Here is a 12,971-nt window from a genome sequence, read left to right as displayed (position 1 = left end):
TGCAACGAGATTCGAGAGCTCCCCTCTCCAGTGCAATACAACAATAATTCAGTTAAATATATAAATTAGATAAATATGAAAATAAATAGTGCGATGGAATGTAATACGAAATAGGATATATAAAAACACATCACGTCGCTAATCAATGGAATTGGATAAAATTAGTTTGACAGATCAGTGTCAGATGACCCTGTCAAATGTTTCCTGCAAGTCCACCAGGTGTCAGTATTCAGCAACACAGTGTCAACACAATGTCAATACATTGTGTCACTGTGTCGAAACGATACAGGATGCCTCATCTACCCATCACTACACGCAGGTAACGTGACGCTGCTGGCTTGTGTCTCTTTATTTATTGACTTGCATTCTCGTCTTTGTGCGTACACACTTGTTCGTCTGGTAACCAAAACACACATCAGGCAATACTGCCAACTAGTGGCCAATGATATAACTGCTATCATTACATCTCCCTTTCAAACGTTAAACAATGCCTGTGCCTTTTTTTCATTATTATTATTTATTATTATTATTTTGATAATTTTGTTTTGTTATCAATTATTTTCACTTCTTATCAATATCCACACATTTTTATGCCAACAAGCAGCTCTACAACCGTTTTCGCAACAAAAACACAACATTAATCATTTTCAATCAGCCTGTCCGGTTGTCGTCTAACTCTTGTTGATCTTCGAAGAGGTTCAGTAATCCCAGAAATTGCTGGTGGTTGAGGTCTGTGCTCCTTCGATGTATCCGCCTGCTTTGCAGCCTCAGCCGCATCAGAAGATTTCTTACAGTTCCCGGGAACCTTCAGAAGACTCCTCCTGTTCCTCCTCACTCTTTGTCCATGCTTTGTTTCCACAATGTAAGATCTCGGTCCGGCTTCGATAAGGACAGTCACTTTTCTGTCCCAATGAGTTCCCTCGATCCTTACAGTGTCTTTCTCAGAAAGAGGTTCCAGATGTTTTGTAGCTCTGTCATATGCAATTTTCTGTTTGAGTTTGAGCATTCTCTTCTTTTCAAACCAAATGTTGTTGTCCTGTCCTTGTGGTATTTGTGGAAGCGTGGTGCGAAGCTTACGGCACATGAGTAGGTCAGCAGGCGAAGAAGCTCCCCACTCCAGAGGTGCAGCTCTGTAACTCAATAGGGCAAGGTAAGGATCAGATGCATCATCCTTCCTTAGCAGTCTCTTGATTATTTGCACTCCCTTCTCAGCCTGGCCATTTGCCTGTGGGTATAAAGGGCTTGAAGTGAATCCATATTGCTTTGCAAACTGTTGAAATTCTCCACAGTCAAATTGCGGACCGTTGTCACTCACAACACACTGCGGAATTCCGTGTCTTGCAAAGAACCCTTTCATGTGAACAATAATGGACTGTGCAGTGGTGCTGGTGAGTTGGGCAATCTCAGGATAGTTAGAGTCATAGTCAATGTTAATAACACAAACTTGTACGTACCCACGATGCTACCAAAGGCAAAAGATGTATGCAGATTGTGCTCGGTTGGACTTCATTATCATCACATTTCTCTCTTATTGGTGATCTATTAGTGTAGAAAAGGCTGCTCAGAGACTGTGACACCGGCTCCTTTAAGAGGGCGGAGTTTAGTGCTCCAACTCACGTGTGTGGGCGTGCGTGCGTGTATATAAGAAGGAGGAAGAGGGGAGAATCGTGTCAGTCTGTCTATCGAGCTAAGTTTGAGTTGTAGTCCACATTTATCCTGCTTTGAGTTGTGCGTGAGACAAGTAAGTTACAGCATTAATACCACTGTTTGTTTGTCTGTACAATCCACGTTTCACTGCTAATTAGTAACATGCAATGTTCAATGTTTATTATTTCCTTTAGAACCACACGAATAGAGCGTTTTGAAGCGTCAAGAAATGTGTGCTTTGACTGCAACTTATTAAAAGACCTGAACCACAAGACCATACCCTCATTATTGGAGTTCTAACCGGACTCTCAACAGCGATTTGCATACTCCTTCCAGCACTAGTCAGTTACATATTTTTCAATGGTCCTTCGAGCCGGATGGCAAATCGCTGTTTGAAGATGCAGGATTCAGAATTAGCAGCACCTGGCGGCAAATCCAAACGATTGGCATCAGTGCCTTCCTATATGTCTGATTATGACTTAAGTGGGCCAGGTGCGCTGAATAAATTCCGAAGACCAGCTGCTCCTACTAGAGCATTACCAGAGGAGCACGTAGCTACAGAGCGCTCAACTAGTAGATCCCCATCACCACCGGCTAGCCAGGGCTTTGACACGGGAAATTTGGGGGATGTTGAGCACGAGCAGGGGTCTCAGCATTTTAGGTTGCAAACCACCAGGGGGCAGGATGCCAACACACTCAGTGAGTTTAATGCCGCCCTTAAAGAGATGCGCCAAGAAAATGCTGAACTCCGCAAACAGTTTCAGAGCCTGATGACTGCCTTACAGTCCAATCCTCCTCCTCCTACCCTCCCCCCTCCAGGCACATACCGCAGTGGGTTTGACGGAGGCAGTCAACGCCCGACCAGAAGCCAACTGGACAATCCAGCCCACTCACAGCTTCGAGATCAGGCACGCGGGTCGTCCGGAAACCTGATACAGGACTTCTCACAAGTCAAAGTTTCACAGCCACCCGCAGATCAAGGATATAGTCCATACTACGCAGCCACACCCCCGCAATGTGCGTCTCGTGTTGACATGTATGGCCAAAGGCATCCCGCTCACTCATTCAGAGCTAGTGACCCCCAGTATGAAGATTCCTACGCTGGCAGAGATTCAGCCTTCCCCCCAGTGCCCTACTCTCATGTTCCCCAGAGAGAGACCACATACAGAGGACCAAAGCCCACCATTCCCAGCCTCACATCACCAGACCCCAGAGGGTTCGCACGTATGAAGTTAGCCTTAGAGAATTTATTACCGCATGACGCCACTGAGAGATACAAGTACCAGATTCTCACTGATCATCTTAAGTGTGAAGAAGCCTCACTGGTGGCGGACTCTTATTGTAATTCAAGGCTACCCTACACAAATACGATGCTGGCTCTCACCAAGATGTATGGACAGCCCCACAAGCTTGCTGTGCAACGGATTGCAGCGCTAATGGATGGTCCAAACATACGTAGCGGTGATGCTAAGAGCTTTCGCTTATTCGCTCTCAATGTGCGCTCACTAGTGGGCATGTTAAAACAGCTGGGTCGACAAGGTCAGGTTGAATTAACCTGTGGCTCTCATGTCTCGAGGCTCTTAAGTAAACTCCCTCACGACCTCAATGCCAGCTTTAAAAGATTCATCCATCCACTTAGAGTTTCCATTCCGACCCTTTTCGAATTTGCTGATTGGCTGGAATATGAGCTAGAAGTTCAGGAAGACAGCATTACGCCCCCCAAGAGAGACGAGTCATCCAACAAGAGGCATGATAACAAGCGCACTCCTAAATCTTCAAGTAAGTCTGCTACTATCCTCCTGAACACTGAGAAAGCTTTGGGATCAAGCTGTGCAGCAGACCCACCTGCCTCTGGACAGTCAGCTGACAAGGCAAATGCGATGGAAAGGAGAAAGGCCTACTGCCCATATTGTGATAATGACAAGCACTTCCTAAACAGCTGCTCTAATTTTAAGGACTTGACTAGGGAACAAAAGGTGACGTGGATTAAAGTCAATAAGAAGTGCTGGCGTTGTGGACGCAATCATCAAGCGGCAAAGTGCACGCTCAAAGCCCCCTGTAAGGACTGTGGCAGGAAACATCTGCTTGTGCTGCATGACGTGAATGAGAGGGGACAGGAGGAGGAACAAGCGCCGCATTCACCGCCAACAGGAAGCTGCCTCGTAAGCACAACCGACAGAGTCCTGTATGCAGACCGGCCAGTCTACAACCGGAAGGTGTTGCTGAAGATCAGCAAAGTCTTCCTGAGGAACGGTGACAAATCCTTGGAGACATATGCAATTTTAGATGATGGCTCTGAGCGGACAATACTGCTCCAGCCTGCTGCCAAACAGTTGTGCCTTCAAGGAAGAAAGGAGGTGATGGCTCTCCGTACGATCCGGTCAGGACTGGATCAGCTCCATGGAGCGTCAGTTTCGTTCACGATTTCGCCAGCTGACAGCCCTGACAAGATATACAGTATCCCGAATGCCTTCACAGCCGCTCAACTGAGTCTAGCAAAGCATTCTCATCCAGTTGCCGCACTTAAGCAGAAGTATAAACATCTGTCAGGTTTGCCTCTTCTGTCACTGAACAGGGTCCAGCCGATGCTGCTGATTGGTGCTGACAACACGCACCTCATCACACCTATAGAGCCAGTCAGATCAGGACCACCTGGTGGGCCAGCAGCTGTAAAGACACGCCTTGGATGGACTCTACAAGGGCCAGCCCAAGCCATTAAGTCAAGCCCGAATGTAAGTCACTGCCTTTTTACGTCCACCCCTTCATCCACAGAGCTCTTCTCATGCGTTGAGAAGTTATGGCAGATGGAGGTGTTTCCCTACCGCAGCGAGAAGCTAGCAGTTCGGTCAAGACAGGACCAGGAGGCAGTTAAATTACTTCAAGAACAAACGGTGAGAGTCGATATCAATGGCACTAAGCGTTATGCCACACCCCTTCTTCGAGTTAAGAACATGCCTCTCCTCAAAGCCAGCCCTGTGGCAGTATTGCCACTCCTGAGAGGCATAGAGAAGCGCTTAGCCAATTACCCAGAACAAGCCGCTATCTACAAAGAGGAGATAAAGAAGCTTGTAGATGCTGGCTATGTCGTGAAGTTGACAGACTACGAAGTAGAGCACAGCCCAGAAGCGTGGTACATACCGCACCATAAGGTCCAACATAATGGGAAAAATCGGGTGGTGTACAACTGCTCATTCCATTACCAAGGTTACAACCTTAACCAACTTCTGCTACCAGGTCCCACTCTCGGTCCCTCCTTGCTAGCTGTTCTTTTACGCTTCAGGGAGCATGCCGTTGCCTTCAGCAGTGATATCCGGAGCATGTTTCATCAGGTAATGCTCCTGCCAGCAGATCGACCACTGCTGCGATTTTTATGGAGAGACATGTAGCGGGACCGCCCACCTGATGTGTATGAGTGGCACGTGCTCCCATTCGGAACCACCTGCAGCCCCTGCTGTGCAACATTTGCGCTGCAGAAACATGTCACTGACCACAGCCAACCGGAAGAGGACGTACGTGATGTCATCCACAAGTCCTTCTATGTGGACAACTGTCTCCTTAGTCTCCCTTGTCCAATAGCAGCCAAGACTCTTGTAGAGAAACTGCGCTATCTTCTGGCTGAGGGTGGATTCGAGTTGAGGCAATGGGCAAGCAACTATCCCAGTGTCATCGAGCATCTTGCACCAGACATGAGGTCATCCAGTTGTGAGCTGTGGTTCAGCCAAGGTCAAGTCGACCTCCAGGAGCCCGCACTTGGACTCCAATGGAACTGTAAGTCTGACTCTCTCACATACAAACACAGAAACATTGACTGCACAGTGACTACAATGAGAAACATCTATCGAGTTTTAGCCAGCCAATATGATCCCCTTGGCTACATTGTGCCTTATACCACTCGAGCTAAAGTCATTGTGCGCCACCTGTGGGAGAAGAATAGGGAATGGGATGATCCACACCTTCCACAAGAGCTACTGGAGAGGTGGCATGAATGGGAAGCAGAATTAGTCCACTTGCCTGAGATAGCCCTGCCTAGGTGCTACACTAGCCCCAGTCTGGATCAACCTAACTGTGCAAGAGACATTCATGTATTTTGTGACGCCTCTGAGCTGGCATATGGATCAGTGGCTTATCTGAGGACAGAGAATGCAGAGGGGGAAATTGAAATTGCATTCCTTGCAGCCCGATCACGTGTTGCACCCAAAAAGCAACAATCTGTGCCACGACTAGAGTTTTGTGCTGCCCTGACAGGTGCCCAGCTCTACAAAGTTATTAGTACTGAGTTAACCCTGCCCATACGCAGTTGCACCCTATGGTCAGACTCCGCTACTGTCTTAACCTGGTTGAACTCAGACTCGTGCAGATACAAGGTCTTCGTGGGTACACGTGTGGCGGAGATACAAGAACTGACAGAAGCAGGTGCATGGAGATACGTGCCCTCACGAGACAACCCGGCAGATGACATAACCCGTGGCCTCACCCTCCAAGACATCAGCCGAGGCAGTAGATGGACCCATGGCCCTACGCTGCTAAAACAGACTCCTCGTGACTGGCCCAACCTACCTCCTCCACCTCACCACGTCCCCGAAGGTGAGCTGAAACATCATCTCGTGCTAACTCTGTCCAGTTCTAGTCTTCCAGATCCTCTTCAATACGAGACATGGGACAGTTTCATTGAGGCCACTGCCCGGCAGTTTCATGGGGCGGCCGACTCCAAGAAGCCCCTCACGGCTGATTCCTACGCTGCTGCTGAGCTGGAAGCCTTGCAACAATCTCAAAGAGAGTCATTCCCTGAGGATGTCACCCAGTTAAAGGTCAACAAACCCATTGCTAAATCAAGTCGACTTATCTCACTTGCACCTGAGTTTGATAAACAAACAGGTCTTATCAGAGTAGGAGGCCGTCTTCGCCGTCTCCCCCTCCTGACAGCGGATGAAGTGCACCCCATTGTTCTGGACCCTAAACATGCTCTGACCAGACTCATCATACAGGATTATGATGTAAAGCTACAGCATCCCGGGCCAGAACGAGTGTTTGCCGAAATCCGGAGGAAGTACTGGGTGCTACGTGGACGCGAAGCCGTACGCCGGCATCAGAGAGCCTGTGTGAAGTGCAAGGAGTGGAAAGGACGACCAAATCCTCCACGGATGGCGGACCTCCCTCCGGCCAGACTGCGTCTCTTCAAACCTGCATTCTATTCCACCGGCGTAGACTGTTTTGGGCCATACACCATCAAGATTGGACGCAGGAACGAAAAGAGGTGGGGGATAATATTTAAATGTCTAACCACTAGAGCAGTCCACCTCGACCTGATTCCTAGTATGGACACAGATGCGTTCCTGATGGCCCTGAGACGCTTTATAGCCAGACGAGGGAAACCCCAAGAGATTCTCTGTGACCAGGGAACAAACTTCAGAGGAGGCGAACGAGAACTACAGGAAGCATTTCAAGAGCTTCATCCTGAGCTCCAGCAACAGCTTGCTAGCCAACAAATCAGGTTTGCCTTTAACCCTCCTGGTTCCCCACACTTTGGCGGATGCTGGGAGCGGGAGATTCGCTCATTGAAGACTGCCCTTCAAGTCACCATCGGAGCCCAGATCGTTACAGATGAGGTATTACGCACAGTACTAGTTGAGATTGAGGGGATGCTCAATTCAAAACCTCTGGGCTACACGTCATCTGAGATTGCGGACCCTGACCCCATTACCCCCAATTGTCTCCTCATGGGGCGGCGGGACGCCTCGCTGCCACAAGTCGTCTATGAGGACTCCGAGATACTTGGCCGAAGAAGATGGCGGCACAGTCAGGTGCTAGCAGACCATTTCTGGCAGCACTTCCTGCGACACTATCTGCCAGGACTTCAAGCCCGCCACAAGTGGCAAAATGAATCAGCTAATCTGCAAGTGGGAGATGTAGTTATGATTGTGGACAAGCAGCTGCCACGGGCATTCTGGCCTGTAGGGAAAGTCTCTCAGGTCTTTCCTGGACCAGACACTCGAATCAGATCAGCCGAAGTGACTGTGAAGGGAAGAACTTACGTCCGACCTGTGGCAAGACTCATCAGCCTACCTGCTCTGCCGAAGGACGATTAATCACCCTTTGTATGACCTTTTCTGTTGTTCATATTCACAGGTGAATATGGGGGCGGCTGTAGAAAAGGCTGCTCAGAGACTGTGACACCGGCTCCTTTAAGAGGGCGGAGTTTAGTGCTCCAACTCACGTGTGTGGGCGTGCGTGCGTGTATATAAGAAGGAGGAAGAGGGGAGAATCGTGTCAGTCTGTCTATCGAGCTAAGTTTGAGTTGTAGTCCACATTTATCCTGCTTTGAGTTGTGCGTGAGACAAGTAAGTTACAGCATTAATACCACTGTTTGTTTGTCTGTACAATCCACGTTTCACTGCTAATTAGTAACATGCAATGTTCAATGTTTATTATTTCCTTTAGAACCACACGAATAGAGCGTTTTGAAGCGTCAAGAAATGTGTGCTTTGACTGCAACTTATTAAAAGACCTGAACCACAAGACCATACCCTCATTATTGGAGTTCTAACCGGACTCTCAACAGCGATTTGCATACTCCTTCCAGCACTAGTCAGTTACATATTTTTCAATTAGTATACTTCCTGCTTCCGCGACATCCGATTTGAAGACGTCATTTCCGGGTACGAACTACGCTGCTTCATAACAAAACTAAAGTTGCGTTGTACAAAAAAACATTTAGAAAAATATTTAACGTTACACTTCACAGTAATTTGAATGCAATAACAGGATTTAAATGAACTACAAATTGAAAACAGAACAGCAATACTTTTCTTGCCACTCAAAAGGTAAACAGTTTGCACACTAGTATTATGCAAAAACATTAACAGTAGAGACCCATATTGCTATTATTAAGGTTATTTCGTTAGAGCAGGGGTGTCAAACTCAATTTTGTGGACGGGCCACATTGTAGTTGTGGTTTCCCTCAGAGGGCCGGTATGACTGTGAACCCATATAAATTGAATGGAAAGCCAGTTTTGAAATCAGAAGCTCCTAAGTAATTGTTCAACAATTTTTCCATTTATTTTAAAAGGGGAGGACTGCTAACAAATAAATGGCAATATCTCATATCTCAGTGTTGTTAAAAGTGAAGAAAATATGATAGAAACAGGAAGTTGATGCAGATGATTTGCCCTTTGCGGGCCACATAAAATGAGGTTGCGGGCCAGATCTGGCCCCCGGGCCTTGAGTTTGACATGGGCGTTTGAGTTAATTGTATGTACCTTGTTGCTTTTCATGTGCAGAATGTCACCGTGAGGGACATCTCTTGACCGCAAGAAACGTTCCAAGTCACCCTCTAAGATTATTGCCGCATCTGACGTACTGTCGTCTCTCGAACAGCCGCGCATCAGAGGCTAGGCAAGCCAAACTGACCCGGAAGTACATAAACACGTATTAAAAAAATAAACGAACATTCACTATCTTTGCAAGGGAAAGCAAAGATTTTGCGAGGGAATGCAAAGTTGTTTTTTTTTCTTCCATGTCCCCTAAGGGGCTCCGGAATTTCCGAACGCCGTCAGAGGAAAAGGAGAAATAAAAAAGGAAAATCTGGATATCAGTCTGAATCGTGGCCTTTTTGCTGGACCGGTGTGGCTACACTCCTGCCATTCCAAAAACTTTGAGAGAAACTGAGACTATTCGCATTTCTCTTTCTTGTTCTTTTTTTAGTTCAACTTCGAGATCTGTTTTTTACCTTTTCACAGCGTAATGAAGGCCAGTTGAGCAAGTGGAACAAGTGATTTTATTGATGATTGTGGAAGGCAACAATTTCATAAGCACAGTTTCTTCTCACACCTTTTCCATTAAATACGATTAAAAAGACAACTGAAAAGCATAACGCTAACAAATGTTGTTCTAGGCAAAGGCAATTTATTTTATTTACATGTTTGATGTAAACACCAAAACAAATTATCATCACTCAGACACATTGGTTCTTCTAGCACGGATCACATTGGCTTAATGTCAATAAAAAAGCTTTGCAAAATTCAATTTATCATATTTTATTCAAAATCAAAATGTACATCTTACCACAAAGAGTCGGTTCCTTCAGTTTTTTTGTTTTCTTTTTTTTAAGCTTCAAGGATCGCTGCTTTTCTCACCAGCACAATTGTGACTCTCCGCATGCTGTTTAGTGGAGAATTTTTTAGCACAAACGCTGCAACTGAATGGCTTGTCTCCACTGTGTGTTCTTGTATGGCTTGTTAAATGCGACATTTGAGAGAAACTCTTGTCACAAACTAAGCAGGAAAAAGGTTTTTCTCCACTGTGTGTTCTTCTGTTTTGTTAAAGTTGATTTTAGAGAGAATCCTTTGGCACAAACTGAGCAGGCGAAGGTTTTTTCTCCACAGTGCGGTCTTATATGTTCTGTTAAACTTGACTTTTGAGAGAAACTCTTGCCACAAACTGAGCATGAAAAATGTTTTTCTCCAGTGTGTATTTTTATGTGACTTGTTAAATTTGACTTTCCAGAAAAGCTTTTGCCACAAACTGAGCAGGAAAAAGGTTTTTCGCCACTGTGTGTTCTTGTGTGTGCTATTAAATGTGCCTTTTGAGAGAAGCATTTTCCACAAACTGAGCATGAAAAAGGTTTTTCTCCAGTGTGTAATCGTGTATGTGTTTTTAAATTTGACTTTAAAAATGAGCTAGCGTTCACGCCCATGCCATGACGTCAAACGTTTGTGGGTGTTGCTTGATAGAGCAGTACCCACAATTCAGCAAATGAGCTCCCGTTCCGTCGTATACGCGGTCGTATATCTCTCAAGGTAAATTCTATTAGATGTTATATTGATAGTACGAGAGTATAGTGTGTTCTGCGATCGCTTAAAGACTTGTAATTCCGTGATTTATGTTCACGCCCATGCCATTCCGTCAAATGTAAGTAAGGTGTACATCGCTCTAGTTCGTGACTGTTGCTTGATAGAGCAGTATTAGCAGCGAACGGCTACATTTAGCCTCCGTGTTTTCTATTCGTGCGTCACGTTTTAAACATTTTTCGCGCATTATTTCGCTCGCCACAAGTCACCCAATCATGACAACCGTCACCCTAGCCACGGTTTGATTTTATTGTCGTCTTTTTGGCGTATCAGCAGGCATCAGTGGTTTTAGTCGAGCCCTCGTCGGAGAAGTGTACAAACACTCACTAATCACCACAAGAGGAGACAAGTACGTCTCTGACATTCACTGTAAGTACATTGTCTAAAGTTACTTTTATTTCACGACAACAATTTGTTGTGTTTACTGCCGTGCTTGTCGTAAATTGCTTAATAACTCGCTTCTGGGCTATGTTGGGTTGCTAAATATGGCTGTATAATGAAACTGTGAAACGATGGAAACAATCATGCATTCTTATCTATTCATTTTGTCAGGATGACATGACATTTTTGTAAACGTGCAGAATCATATTTTCAAAGTACAATACTGTAGTTTTACTTTGCATCTTGTCTCTTTAATTGCCTTGAGACGATGTGTAATGCAGCAGTAGTGCCATTTTACTCCTCTGTTTCAGAAGATGGACTCGAATTTTCTAAAATTTCTCCAAGACCAGCTGTGAGAGTATGTAAATAGTTTGTGTATTTTTAATCATGTTTTTTATACACTATTTGTATCAATGATAATTACACACACACTCACAGACACGCACATCATTGCTTCAGCACACATGCGCACACCCACACGCTTGTTTTAAGTTTCACTTTCCATAGGTTTCGTTTTTCTTTGAATAAAGTCCAGAGGGATGGGCGAAGGAGCCAGTGAGAGTGCGGGAGAGTGAACTGGCAAGACGTCTACTTCACTTCCTGGCTTCTCCTCCCATCGCGATGGAGAAAAGACAAAACCTTCCCTGGTTATTCCTCTGGTTCTCTGCATTTAATTCAGTCTAATGAAGGCGTCAGGACCTTTTAAACCTGACACCAGCGAAAGTTAGATGATAAAGTCATTGCCACCTTTATCGAGGAGAAGGTATGTACAACAGGCAATAACATGTCATTTAACCAATGTGGGTGTTTAAGGAAAACTGCTTCGGGCATATTATATGTTGTGAGACATGGTTGATCATAAAAAGAAAATTGTAATGATTCAAATTTTTCTATTCTTAATATCAATCTCAATAATCAAGTTTAATCCACCCAAATGGATTTGCATTTCTTTGGGGCAGGTTGTAATTCTAGTAGAAGCATTTAAGTGTAAATGAAGTACACACACATTGACAAAAGTGTTGTCTGTTCATGGAAAGAGGGAAACAACATATATAACAATCATAATACATAAAAATAAAAAGGAAAAATCACCATTCATAATCGGACATTGATTTTTTTAATTGTGGTTCATTGGAATTGTTAAAAAAAAATCAAAAATTTTGAAACAGGCCTTGACAAAAATTATGGTAGAAAACACATTTTGTTGCAGAACCTTTTGAGGAAATCACGACAATCAGATTATTTATGTAATGAAATTTCAATGAGATGTGGGCAGCTCTCATTTTGTCCCTGTCTCCATATGCAAACCACGGCAGTTGTTTTACGTTTGAAGGGTCCTGTCAAATATATATATATATATATATATACAGTTCGAAATGGAGTAGGAAGAATTATAAACTGTGTTCCTACCCCTTTACACCATTTCTAATTCATATTTATGAATGATGTTTAGCGTAGTTAGTACACTATTGGAGGTTCAGCCAATCATTTTTCTACGTTGCTGTTCAAAATGCGTCTTACTTTCCATGTTTTAAAATGATTGCTGGTCATGTACTTTGTGTATTTTTAAAACTTGTTTCATTACCAATGTTCTATTTTTCCTCAGATTGATTGCTATGCTGTCAATGCGATGACAGACCAGCAGCTCACAGAATATGTTCCCAAAGCTGGAGACCGAATTGCAATACGCCAATACTGCAGAAGAGAAGTAGCTGCGCTTGAAGGAACCAACACAACAATATCCAAAGCAACTGAGTCTTTGATTTCAAAAATTCAACAAAGGCGGGGTTTTGACAATGGCCGCACAGATGAGCGGGTGAAAAAAATGTCTGGCAACACTAATGCTATGAAAGAACACCGCAACTACCAAATGGGCCTATTTGAAGAGACTCAGGACCGAATTGTGCAAGTTAGAGAGAGAAGAGGAGGAGGCACAAGACATTTAAAGGCCCTGAAGAATGCAACAATGTCAGAATTAATGGAAACAGGCAAAGCACTCTTTTTTCCAAATGGAAAATCAAAACTAGGGAGGGAAAGCGATTTTGAATTTCTAATACGGGACTTCACTGAAGAGATCATTTCACCACAAACAACATT

General features: G+C 44.7%; 2 protein-coding genes across 2 annotated transcripts in view; both read left to right on the top strand.

The window, feature by feature from the left end:
• LOC148342153 (general transcription factor II-I repeat domain-containing protein 2A-like) overlaps positions 1-12,971 on the top strand; it is a 115,519-nt gene that overhangs the window by 27,938 nt on the left and 74,610 nt on the right. The window lies entirely within an intron of this gene.
• The window catches only part of LOC148342154 (uncharacterized), a 79,563-nt gene that overhangs the window by 28,595 nt on the left and 37,997 nt on the right, over positions 1-12,971 (top strand). The window lies entirely within an intron of this gene.

The sequence above is a fragment of the Idiotropiscis lumnitzeri genome, chromosome 2 (assembly GCF_059441095.1).
Source record: "Idiotropiscis lumnitzeri isolate Australia: NSW breed Sydney's pygmy pipehorse chromosome 2, RoL_Ilum_1.0, whole genome shotgun sequence".
In the NCBI taxonomy this organism is placed as follows: Eukaryota; Metazoa; Chordata; class Actinopteri; order Syngnathiformes; family Syngnathidae; genus Idiotropiscis; species Idiotropiscis lumnitzeri.
Note: the sequence above shows the minus strand (reverse complement) of the source record. Positions and strands in the feature narration are given on the sequence as shown.